This window comes from Mus musculus, chromosome 16 (assembly GCF_000001635.26).
Source record: "Mus musculus strain C57BL/6J chromosome 16, GRCm38.p6 C57BL/6J".
NCBI classification, from domain to species: domain Eukaryota; kingdom Metazoa; phylum Chordata; class Mammalia; order Rodentia; family Muridae; genus Mus; species Mus musculus.
The window spans coordinates 98,042,840-98,055,641 of record NC_000082.6 but is presented as its reverse complement, the minus strand read 5'-3'; positions in this window follow the sequence as shown (position 1 = coordinate 98,055,641).

The window sequence follows — 12,802 nt, the reverse complement described above, 5'->3', positions numbered from 1 at the left end:
CAGAGGGATAGCACCAGGCATGCTGTTTTTCTGTGCATGAATGTTGATGATGAGGTTTAGCCTATAAATTAAACACAAAAACAGGTTAATAGCAATGTTTAACTGTATGCTACAGTAAAAGTCATGCAAAGCGGCTATTTTACCCTTAAAATATTACATGCACTGCTCTTCCTGTGATGATGTGAGATGGCCATGCCGATGTAAGATAAAGGTAGCCAGAAAACACAAGCACTGTGATAGCAATGAGCTTCTATGCAAGGGTTATCTGAACACAGAGATGCAGTGACAGTAGATTTGAGACAGAGACAGTGATGGAGCAACACATGGGTGGGTGACATATGCAGACTGAGTACAGGACAAAGGAATTGTTTACATCTTAGGTGACACCAAGAAAGACAGCACAAAATTGTGGTTTGGGCTTTTCTCTTCCTAAGCTAGCCATGACATGGATCTCTAGCAGCTTTTCAGGGAACACCTACATTGCTCAGGTTGCCTTCCACATCCACCTTGGTCCCACTCCTCTTCTCTGAGCTTCTGCAGCCCTCACTTCCTGTCTATTGTGTGCCAACTATCTCTGCCACTCATCTCTCATGTTGACAGCCCCTTCTTCTCTGGACTACAAACAGGTGGTACTCATGCTCTTCTGTAGACTCCTCTGATGCTGGTATGTCACCCCTCCATTCTTCTTCTGGGAGTTTCACTTTTCTCATATGAACAGTAGAGATTATACTACTCACATATTGGCCAATGTGTGCATTACTCTAAATAACAGGCAAAGAGATCGCTACACTGTTAGCTATCTGTAGTGCAATTTGCATAAAATTCACTGTACTAAAATATTGTATTCATATAATTTATTTTTAAAGTTTTTTGACAAATATTTAATTTTTGTTGTGTGTATAGTGTATGATGAATGTGTGGGCACATAAATATTATGGCACATGTGTGAGGATCAGGACAACTTTGTGGAATTGGTTCTTTTTTACCTTTGCATGAGCTCTGGGACTTGCACTCAGATCTTTAGATTTATGTGGTAAGTGCTTTTTTTTCTCTCTGAACCATGTTGCCAGCCCTCACATAGCATTCTAGAAGTACATTTTTAAGGAATAAACATGGAACAATCTACTCAGCCTAAGCTGACCAGGGACCCATCTGCTGCTTCTGTATGTCAGCATTAGGCCCTAAGCCAGCCTTCTCCAAAGACTCAGACACTCAGATTTCTTCCTCACTTTTGAGATTGAACCACTTAAATAGTTGATATTTGGTGCTGTAGAGTGAATTTTTTTGTCCTCTTGAAACTGTGTATGGTAACTGGGACCACAGGTAAATGTGATTATGAATCTTTGGCAGATTATCAAGTCATAAGTATGTATCCCTCATGGAGTGTGGTTCTAGCCTTAGAAAAGAGACCCTGAGAGCTCTAGTATTCCATTTGCCATGGTAACAGAGCAAGAAGATTGCAGTCAGGGAATGGACATCTGTGGACCTCAGCAGACACCTAACCTGACACCCTGACTTAGTATTTCCAGTGTTTCTGAGCTGGAAATTTATGTGACCTTCTTTTATAATGATAAGACAATTTCTGTTGGGTTCCAGAAGTGGGAATATGCATGTGCCATGCACCATCTGCAAAGCAGTCTCTGATGATGTGTAGATGGCATCTTTATGAGAGCAAAAACCAATACCCATGTGGTCCTGTATAAGTGGGGCAATACCCTTTGTTCCCAATTTCTTGTTTCTAGCTCCACTCCTAGTATGTGTCCTGCTAAAGTGGAAGATGCTAGTTTTCTGTAAGTATCTTTCTGTTACTATTATCTTCCATCAGCTATTTTTTCTTTAAATTAAAAGAGCATTCTATCGTCAGTTTTCTTTTCTTTTCTATTTTTTAAAAACAGATTTATTTATTTATTTATTTATTTATTTATTTATTATATGTAGGTACACTGTAGCTGTCTTCAGACACACACCAGAAGAGGGCTTAGGATCCCATTACAGATGGGTGTGAGCCAGCTGGGAATTGATCTCAGGACCTCTGAAAGAGCAGTTAGTGCTCTTAACTGCTGAGCAATCTCTCAGCTCCATATCTACAAATTTTTATCTACTTGAATTCATGGCCTTTTTTCACAAGTCCATGTACTCCTTACCTATCTATGAGGTTGTGTTTTCTGAGGTTTCTGGGTACCTAAATTTCATATTATAAACTGAAAATATCCTTTACTATTCCCCGAATCTTGCTGACCATTGTCCTGTCTGCTGCTTTTTCTATGCTAGTAAATAGGAGGTGGTGAGCTGCATTGAGACACTGACATGGAAGGACTCGTTAGATCATGTTATAATGCAACTCGGTGCAGATAATCTACATATATGCAGGATACCGTCATGGGGTATAATCTGAAGTACTATTTAGACTTTGTTGTGCCTGCCAATTGGCATCCCTCATAAAAGATGGTCTTGTTTGTTTCTCTTCGTTTTTAACCTTTTAAAAGTGATTTGCTCCTACCCTGAGCTTTTACTTTGGCTATTTTCCTCAGTTCTGTCTCCCTGGTCAGCTAACTTACTATATATATATATATATATATATATATATATATATATATATATATATATTTTTTTTTTTTTTTTTTTTTTTTTTTGGTTTTCTGAGACATGGTTTCTCTGTGTAGCCCTGGCTGTCCTACTCTGTAGACCAGGCTGGACTCGAACTCAGAAATCCACCTACCTCTGCCTCCCAAGTGCTGGGATTACAGGCATGCGCCACCACTGCCCAGCTCATCTAACTTACTTAAAGCTCTCTATGTGGTCTTTTTCCATGGCCTTTTTCCTCTATCATTTCCCAAGATTTCTGGTGTTTGTTTCTTCTTTTAGAAGAAGTAGAATCGTTTTTATAATTTATGATTTATTAATGTCATTATACATTATACCATATAATTATAAAATGCCCAATATATAATGTGAAGTAAAATTAAGCATTTTTTTTTTCTATTTGATGGTGTTTAATGATTTAGGTTCTCAATAACTTAGACTTGCCTACTAGCTACTTATTGACAAACAGATAAAAGGGGCCTAAGTGTACTGTTAGGGCTCAAAATTTTTAGGTAGGATAAGGTAATTTCTTTCACATGAGACATCCTTCGTAATATTAAAAGTCACATAATTCTCTTTTTTGAAATTTTTACAAATATATGATGGTTGTAATCAGCACTGTAACCAATACTAAGTTAAGGATATTGGTTCACATTCTTCTCCTCTAGACAAAAGTAAAATCTTTTCATTTCTTATCTACAGCTAGTGATGGTATGGGTAGCAGCATATGTATGAAGATATCTAATTGATAAATATTAAGTAGTTGCTTCTTTTTCTTCATCCATATGCTGTAATATGTAAGGATAGAGTCCTTTTGCAAACAAGCATTTCAAACATGAAACATTCTACTTTCTCATCTTTAGAAATCATGTAAAGAACAAAACTACAGAAAAATTATGACATAAGTTCCTATACTCTGAGCAACCTGATGCCAAGACAGTGAAGGAAGCAGAGCATGAACACAGTGGATCACAGAACATGCTCTCTTAAGTAAATCATTAAAGATTTCAAAGTGAAAGTTTGTATAGTTCTTAGAAAACATGAAAATGATGTTTGGGATATGCGTCCACCAGCCTGGGAGGGCTTTGCCTGAGCATCTGTGGGAGACACCTTGGTTTCCGGACCCCACTGAGACTACTCTGCACAGAGGATAGGTGTTTGCCCAGCCCGGGAGGGCTTTGCTTGAGCATCTGCGGGAGACATCTTGGTTCCCAGACTCCACCGAGACTACTCTGCACAGGTAAGAGTGTGGACTACAGAAGCTAACAGTTTCTGGGACAGGCGAGCCTTCATCTTCTGCCAGGAGGCAAGTCTGAACGCCAGATATCTGTGCACCTTCCCTGAAAGAGGAGAACCTGCCTGCAGAGAGTGCTCTGACCACTGTAACTCAGGAAAGAGCTAGTCTCCCTGGTCTGCTGGTAGAGAATAACAGAATCACGAGAGGAACAAGCTCTAACCAGAAACAACTATAACAACTGACTCCAGAGTTTACCAGATGGTGAAAGGCAGACATAAGAATCTTACTAACAAAAACCAAGACTACTCACCGTCATCAGAACCCAGTACTCCCACCTCAGCCAGTCCAGGGCACCCCAACACACCCGAAAACCTAGACCCGGATTTAACGCATATCTCATGATGATGGTAGAAGGCATCAAGAAGGTCTTTAATAACTCACTTAAATACAGGAGAACACTGCTAAAGGGTTGCAAGTCCTTATAGAAAAACAGGAAAACACATCCAAACAGATGATGGAAATGAACAAAGCCATACTAGACCTAAAAAGGGAAGTAGACACAATAAAGAAAACCCAAAGTGAGGCAACGCTGGAGATAGAAACCCTAGGAAAGAAATCTGGAACCATAGATGGGAGCATCAGCAACAGAATACAAGAGATGGAAGAGAGAATCTCAGGTGCAGAAGATTCCATAGAGAACATGGGGACAACAATCAAAGAAAATACAAAATGCAAAAGGATCCTAACTCAAAACATCCAGGAAATCCAGGCCACAATGAGAAGACCAAACCTATGGATAATAGGAGTAGTAGATGAGAATGAAGATTTTCAACTCAAAGGGCCAGCAAATATCTTCAACAAAATTATAGAAGAAAACTTCCCAAACCTAAAGAAAGAGATGCCCATGAACATACAAGAAGCCTACAGAACTCCAAATAGACTGGATCAGAAAAGAAATTCCTCCCAACACGAAATAATCAGAACAACAAATGCTCTAAATAAAGATAGAATATTAAAAGCAGTGAGGGAAAAAGGTCAAGTAACATATAAAGGCAAGCCTATCAGAATTACACCAGATTTTTCACCAGAGAGTATGAAAGCCAGAAGATCCTGGACAGATGTTATACAGATACTAAGAGAACACAAATGCCAGGCCAGGCTACTATACCCAGCCAAACTTTCAATTACTGTAGATGGAGAAATCAAAGTATTCCACTACCGAACCAAATTCACACATTATCTTTCCATGAATCCAGCCCTTCGAAGGATAAGAACAGAAAAAAATCCAATACAAGGACAGAAACCATGTCCTAGAAAAAACAAGAAAGTAATCCTTCAACTAACCTAAAAGAAGACAGCCAGAAGAACAGAATGTCAACGTTAAGAACAAAAATAATAGGAAGCACCGATTACTCTTCCTTAATATCTCTTAATATCAATGGATTCAACTCCCCAATAAAAAGACATAGACTAACAGACTGGCTACACAAACAGGACCCAACATTTTGCTGCTTACAGGAAACCCATCTCAGGGAAAAAGACAGACACTACCTCAGAATGAAAGGCTGGAAAACAATTTTCCAAGCAAATGGTCTGAAGAAACAAGCTGGAGTAGCCATTCTAATATCTAATAAAATCGACTTCCAACCCAAAGTCATCAAAAAAGACAAGGAGGGGCACTTCATACTCATCAAAGGTAAAATCTTCCAAGAGGAACTCTCAATTCTGCATATCTATGCTCCAAATACAAGGGCAGGCACATTCATTAAAAAAACTTTAGTAAAGCTCAAAGCACATATTGCACCTCACACAATAATAGTGGGAGACTTCAACACACCACTTTCACCAATGGACAGATCATGGAAACAGAAACTAAACAGGGACACAGTGAAACTAACAGAAGTTATGAAACAAACGGATCTAACAGATATCTACAGAACATTTTATTCTAAAACAAAAGGATATACCTTCTTCTCAGCACCTCATGGTACCTTCTCCAAAATTGACCACATAATTGGTCACAAAACAAGCCTCAACAGATACAAAAATATTGAAATTGTCCCATGAACCCTATCAGATCACCATGGATTAAGGCTGATTTTCAGTAACAAAATAAATAATAGAAAGCCAACATTCATGTGGAAACTGAACAACACTCTTCTCAATGATACCTTAGTCAAGGAAGGAATAAAGAAAGAAATTAAGGACTTTTTAGAGTTTAATGAAAATGAAGCCACAACATACCCAAACTTATGGGACACAAAGAAAGCATTTCTAAGAGGAAAACTCATAGCTCTGAGTGCCTCCAAAAAGAAACTGTAGAGAGCACACACTAGCAGCTTGACAGCACACCTAAAAGCTCTAGAAAAAAGGAAGCAAATTCACCCAAGAGGAATAGATGGCAGGAAATAATCAAACTCAGGGGCAAAATCAACCAAGTGGAAACAAGAAGAACTATTCAAAGAATCAACCAAACAAGGAGCTGGTTCTTTGAGAAAATCAACAAGAGAGATAAACCCTTAGCCAGACTCACTAGAGGGCACAGGGAAAGCATCCTAATTAACAAAATCAGAAATGAAAAGGGAGACATAATAACAGTTCCTGAAGAAAGCCAAAACACCATCAGATCCTTCTACAAAAGGCTATACTCAACAAAACTGGAGAACCTGGATGAAATGGACAAGTTTCTAGACAGATACCAGGTATCAAAGTTAAATCAAGATCAGGTTAATGATCTAAACAGTCCTATATCCCCTAAAGAAATAGAAGCAGTCATTAATAGTCTCCTAACCAAAAAAAAAAAAAAAAAAAAAAAAAAAAAAAAAAAAAAAGCCCAGGACCAAATGGGTTTAATGCAGAGTTCAATAAGACCTTCAAAGAAGATCTATTCCCAGTTCTTCACAAACTATTCCACAAAATAGAAGCAGAAGGTACCCTACCCAACTCATTCTATGAAGCCACTATTACTCTGATACTTAAACCGCAAAAAGACCCAACAAAGATAGAGAACTTCAGACCAATTTCCCTTATGAATATCGATGCAAAAATCCTCAATAAAGTTCTTGCTAACCGAATCCAAGAACACATCAAAACAATCATCCATCCTGACCAAGTAGGTTTTGTTCCAGGGATGCAGGGATGGTTCAATATACGGAAATCCATCAACGAAATGCAGTATAAAAACAAACTCAAAGACAAAAACCACATGATCATCTCGTTAGATTCAGATAAAGCATTTGACAAGATCCAACACCCATTCATGATAAAAGTCTTGGAAAGATCAGGAATTCAAGGCCCATACCTAAACATGATAAAAGCAATCTACAGCAAACCAGTAGCCAACATCAAAGTAAATGGTGAGAAGTTGGAAGCAATCCCACTAAAATCAGGGACTAGACAAGGCTGTCCACTCTCTCCCTACCTATTCAACATTGTACTTGAAGTCCTAGCCAGAGCAATTATGGGACATCAAGGAGAGGAGAAGGCTCAATGCCCATGTGTAGAGGAATGCCAGGACAGGGAAGTGGGAGTGGGTGGGTTAGTGAGCAGAGGGGGATAGTATGGGGGGGGGTTTCAAAGGGGAAATGATGAAAGCAGATAACATTTGAAATGTAAATTAAGAATATATCTAATAAAAAACGTTCTTCGAAAAAAAAATTGCAAAGCTTCTGCAAAGCAAAAGACACAGTCAATAAGACAAAAGGGCCACCAACAGATTGGGAAAGGATCTTTACCTATCCCAAATCAGATAGGGGACTAATATCCAATATATATAAAGAACTCAAGAAGGTGGACTCCAGAAAATCAAATAACCCCATTAAAAAATGGGGCTCAGAGCTAACAATGAATTCTCACCTGAGGAATACCGAATGGCTGAGAAGCACCTGAAAAAATGTTTAACATCCTTAATCATCAGGGAAATGCAAATCAAAACAACCCTGAGATTCCACCTCACACCAGTCAGAATGGCTAAGATCAAAAAATCAGGTGACAGCAGATGCTGGCGAGGATGTGGAGAAAGAGGAATGCTCCTCCATTGTTGGTGGGATTGCAAGCTTGTACAACCACTCTGGAAATCAGTCTGGCGGTTCCTCAGAAAAATTGGACATAGTACTACCGGAGGATCTCTCAATACCTCTCCTGGGCATGTATCCAGAAAATGTTCTAACTGGTAAGAAGGACACATGCTCAACAATGTTCATAGCAGCCTTATTTATAATAGCCAGAAGCTGGAAGGAACCCAGATGCCCTTCAACAGAGGAATGGATACAGAAAATGTGGTACATTTACACAATGGAGTACTACTCAGCTATTAAAATGAATGAATTTATAAAATTCTTAGGCAAATGGATGGACCTGGAGGGTATCATCCTGAGTGAGGTAACCCAATCACAAAACTCACACAATATGTACTCACTGATAAGTGGATATTAGCCCAGAAACTTAGAATACCCAAGATATAAGATACAATTCGCTAAACACATGAAACTCAAGAAGAATGAAGACCAAAATGTGGACACTTTGCCCCTTCTTAGAATTGGGAACAAAACACCCATGGAAGGAGTTACAGAGACACAGTTTGGAGCTGAGACGAAAGGATGGACCATCTAGAGACTGCCATATCTGGGCATCCATCCCATAATCAGCCTCCAAACGCTGACATCATTGCATACACTAGTAAGATTTTGATGAAAGGACCCAGATATAGCTGTCTCTTGTGAGACTATGCTGGGGCCTAGCAAACAGAAGTGGATGCTCACAGTCAGCTATTGGATGGATCACAGAGCCCCCAATGAAGGAGCTAGAGAAAGTACCCAAGGAGCTAAAGGGATCTGCAACCCTATAGGTGGAACAACAATATGAACTACCCAGTACCCCCCAGAGCTCGTGTCTGTAGCTACATATGTATCAGAAGATGGCCTAGTCGGCCATCAGTGGAAAGAGAGGCCCATTGGTCGTGCAAACTTTATCTGCCTCAGTACAGGGGAACACCAGGGCCAAGAAGTGGGAGTGGGTGGGTGGGGGAGCGGGTGGGGAACTTTTGGGATAGCATTGGAAATGTAAATGAAATAAGTACCTAATAAAAAAATTAAAAAAAAAAAAGAAAATGATGTTTGTCCCCAAGGAAAAATGACTACCTCACATCTTTAAGGGAAAAGAAAGATTAAAGGTAATTCCATTGTAAAAATCAGTGTATTTTGTTTGAGAGCAAAGATGTGCTAGTCCATGTCTGTAGTGCTGTTGAGTGTCAGCTTTGTCCATGTCCTGGATCTCATAAACAACCTCAGTCCCAACTGTATCCTTCTCAACTGAACATTAAAGATGGAAGTGAAAATAAACTTCTCTATGACTATAAAAACCAGAAATTAATAATCCTTGTAAACAAGTGAAAATTCTTATAAAAGAAGCAATAATGATAATCATAATATGGGATGATGGTAAGACTAGTTACATTTGAAATGAAAGAACATGCTTGTTATGCAAATGAGTATAAAATAAAACAAAACTTAATTAAGTATACATTTGATATTAGACGTGTGCAGAGGTGGAGTAAATCATAAAAGCAGTGTCTCCCAAAATACAAAGAAATGAATCATGTGACTATAAACCAGCTTGTAATCCTACTTTAAAGCACTGGATCCACGAAACTTCTGCCTCTGGTGTTTAAAATGAAATCTTTCAGAATTGTGTAGGTTTGTATTTTAAAGTATGTTGTAAAAATGTTCATGTTCTTGGATCCATGTAATTTTTCCAGGTAAGCCCACCTGGAAAATTCTATTGATTTTGCTCTTTCTCCCAAGCCCTCTAAGTCCTCAGATTTCATATGAGAAACTGAAGAAAATGTCCTGATATGTGTCTGGCTATTATTTCACTCTGTCAGGTGTTTTCTCATTCTTATGAGCAGCAGGTAAGTTTTTCTCATTCTTATATCAGCAGGTAAGTTTTTGAAGAACTGACAATAGGGGTGGGGGTTCAGACATTTCTCAAAGTTCAGAAACTGTGTTTAGAAAGTGATAGAACCTAATTTTAAATTTATTTATACTATAATATAAATAATAAATTCTGTTCATATGTAACAAAGGGTTGATTTAGGGTTAGAGGGTTGTGGTTAGGATTGAGGATGGGGTACAGGTTACAGGATTAATGTTAAAGGTTAGGGTTAAGCTTAGGCTTATGGTTACTGTTGGAGTTGGTGTTAGGGTTAGGGGTTAGGGGTTAGGGTTGGGCTAGGGTTAGAGGGTTAGGGTTAGAGGCTTAAGGTTAGAGGGTTAGGGCTAGTGGTTAGGATTTAAGGTTAGAGAATTAGGGGATTAGAGGCTTAGGAGTTAGGGATAAGGGTTAGGGTTAAGGGTCAACCAGAGCCGAGAGTGCTACAGAGGACAGAACTGGAGATGTGACCCACAGCTTTTGGAGGAGCACAGAAGATCATGTGTGGATCCCAGGCAATGGAATAAGAAGCTGTAACTGTCAATGTTGCCTTGAGACCCCAAGATGTATGCGATGCCAGAGCTGTGTAGTATCTGTGGAGACTTTGGAAATTGGACTAAATGTACATTTTTAATTATGCTATGGTTACGTGTGGCCCCAATAGAATCATGTATTTCAACAAGCCTATGGTGTTCAATTAGTTCATTGTAATGCTTTGAATATACTTGGCCCAGGGAGTGGCACTATTAGGAGGCTTTAAGACCCACCCAGCTGCCTGTAAGTCAATCTTCACCTAGCAGCCTTGAGGTGAAGATGTAGAACTCTCAGCTCCTTCTGCACTACGTGTGCCATGCTTCCACCTTTATAATAATGGATTGAATCTCTGCACCTGTAAGCCAGCCCCAGTGAAATGTCCTTATAAGTGTTGTCTTGGTCAAACCCTAACTAAGACAGTAATCTGGGTTGTCATCTGTAGTTTCTTAGAGTCTGCAGCACATGTGTTCAAGCCCTTCTGGCAGCTAGAGTCTACATCTCAAAGACAGGTATAATTTTAATAGATCTCCTTTGGTATATTATTTGATTTTGTTGTTATTTTATTTTTCTATTGCAGTTTTCCTATTCTTTCTTTGTTCTATATGTTTAGTGTTTTGATATTACATGACAAAGGGACGTTTTTTTCCCCAGTCGAATCTATTTAGTATTATGTATTCTTCTTGTACCTTGATAGGCATCTTTTAATCTCTTTCCCAATTTTTCTTTTGTGATTTTGTTGAACATATTTTCTGGACCCTTGTACTAGTATTCTTCCTCTGTTCCATTTATTAGTTTTTGTCTTTTCATAATGTCCCAGATTTCTTGAATGTTTTAAGCCAGGAAACTTTTAGATCTAACGCCATTTTGACCAATGTATCCATGTTTTCTATGCCTGACATTCTCTCTTCCATCTCTATTATGTGGGTGAAGCTTGCCTCTGTAGTTGTTAGTGTACAGGCCATTCCATTGTTCTACTCTCAAGGACCTAACAACTGCTTATATCATCATGTGCCAGGTGCTCTAGGAGGGTGCTTCATGTAAAAGGACTGCCAGTCACCCCAGCCCAGGCAGCCCAGCACTCTCTCTCTCTCTCTAACTCTCTCTTCTCTCTCTCTTCATTCAGTCTCTCTTCCCTATAGACTGCACCTCTCTGGTTTCTTGGCTCTCTGTTCTTTCTCTGCCTGGCTACATGTCCTCTTGTTTGCCTCAATCCCTTTCCCAGGTACTCAATCCCCAATGAACCTCTTTAGTAAAAAAGATCAGATCATGTAACATATCTGGTGCAAAAGACCAGATAGCTTAAAATGAAAGAAGAAATTTCATGCAGATGGAGTAGATAACAAGGAATAATCAAATTGAGGGTTAAAAATCAATAAAATAGAAACAAACCAATGTAAATGATCAATGAAACTGGGTTTGTCAATCTCATTGATTTTCTCAAAGAACCCATTTCCCTTGTAAAACTTGTCCATCCACTCTAAAACAGACAGGAAAACAAAACGTAAAAACAATACAGATAGGCTCAGAAGATGAGAAAGCATCTCATTTTAGCTTCATTTGTTATTTTCACTTCATGATGCTTCAGATGCCAAAGAGAAAGTTTCTCTTCCTTGAAGATACAGATTTAAAAATCACCTAACATGGCATTGGCTCTGTTAGTTGAGCCAAGTGCCTCTCTTCTTTTACCACATACAAGATCCCTCTAAAATTACCTTCAGCCCTTCTTTGAGGAAGCCAGAAGAACTTAAGACCCCTGATAAAGTATTTTGTACACAAGAGCCTGCTTGCATATTCCCTATTTCCACTACAGTACGGGATTTCACAGCCAAGAAAATGAGGACCAGAGTGGAAAGATGGAGGCAGTTGTTGCTCAGACTCAGGAGCTCCTGCTCAAGCTGCAACAGAGCACCAGGTCTCCAATGCACAACAACCTCACCCTGTTGGCTGGCTGGAAATCTGGCTCTGCCACTGGCTGCCTTGCTTGGGACCTGCACTGGACACAAGAGGAGCAGCTATGCCTTGGGCTCAGTGGGTGGGGCAAAAGTGCTTTTAGAAGTAGCAGGCACAAAGTCAGACAAGTTCATAATGGCAAAAGATCTAGAGTACTTTCCTCCTTCAAGTATGGTGCCCCCAGACCATTTTCTTTCACTCCATGCCTTAATTCAGATCTCTTCATAAGTTTTTAGTTCCTTCCTTCCTTCCTTCCTTCCTTCCTTCCTTCCTTCCTTCCTTCCTTCCTTCCTCCCTCCCTCCCTCCCTCCCTCCCTTCCTCCCTTCCTTCCTTTCTTCCTTTCTTCCTTCCTTTCAACTAAGCTAAAGGACCAGCAACTAGATATTTTTTAACCTAATATTTTTTGTGGTCTCTGTCTTGCATACTTGCACACACACACACAAACACACACAAATCTTAAGTCCTTAATAGAATACACTTTAATAAGATACATTAGCCTAGCCCAATCTGTGAACTGGGGATTGGGGTTTTTGGAGGCAATTAAACTTGGGGGGGGGGTACATCCCTAA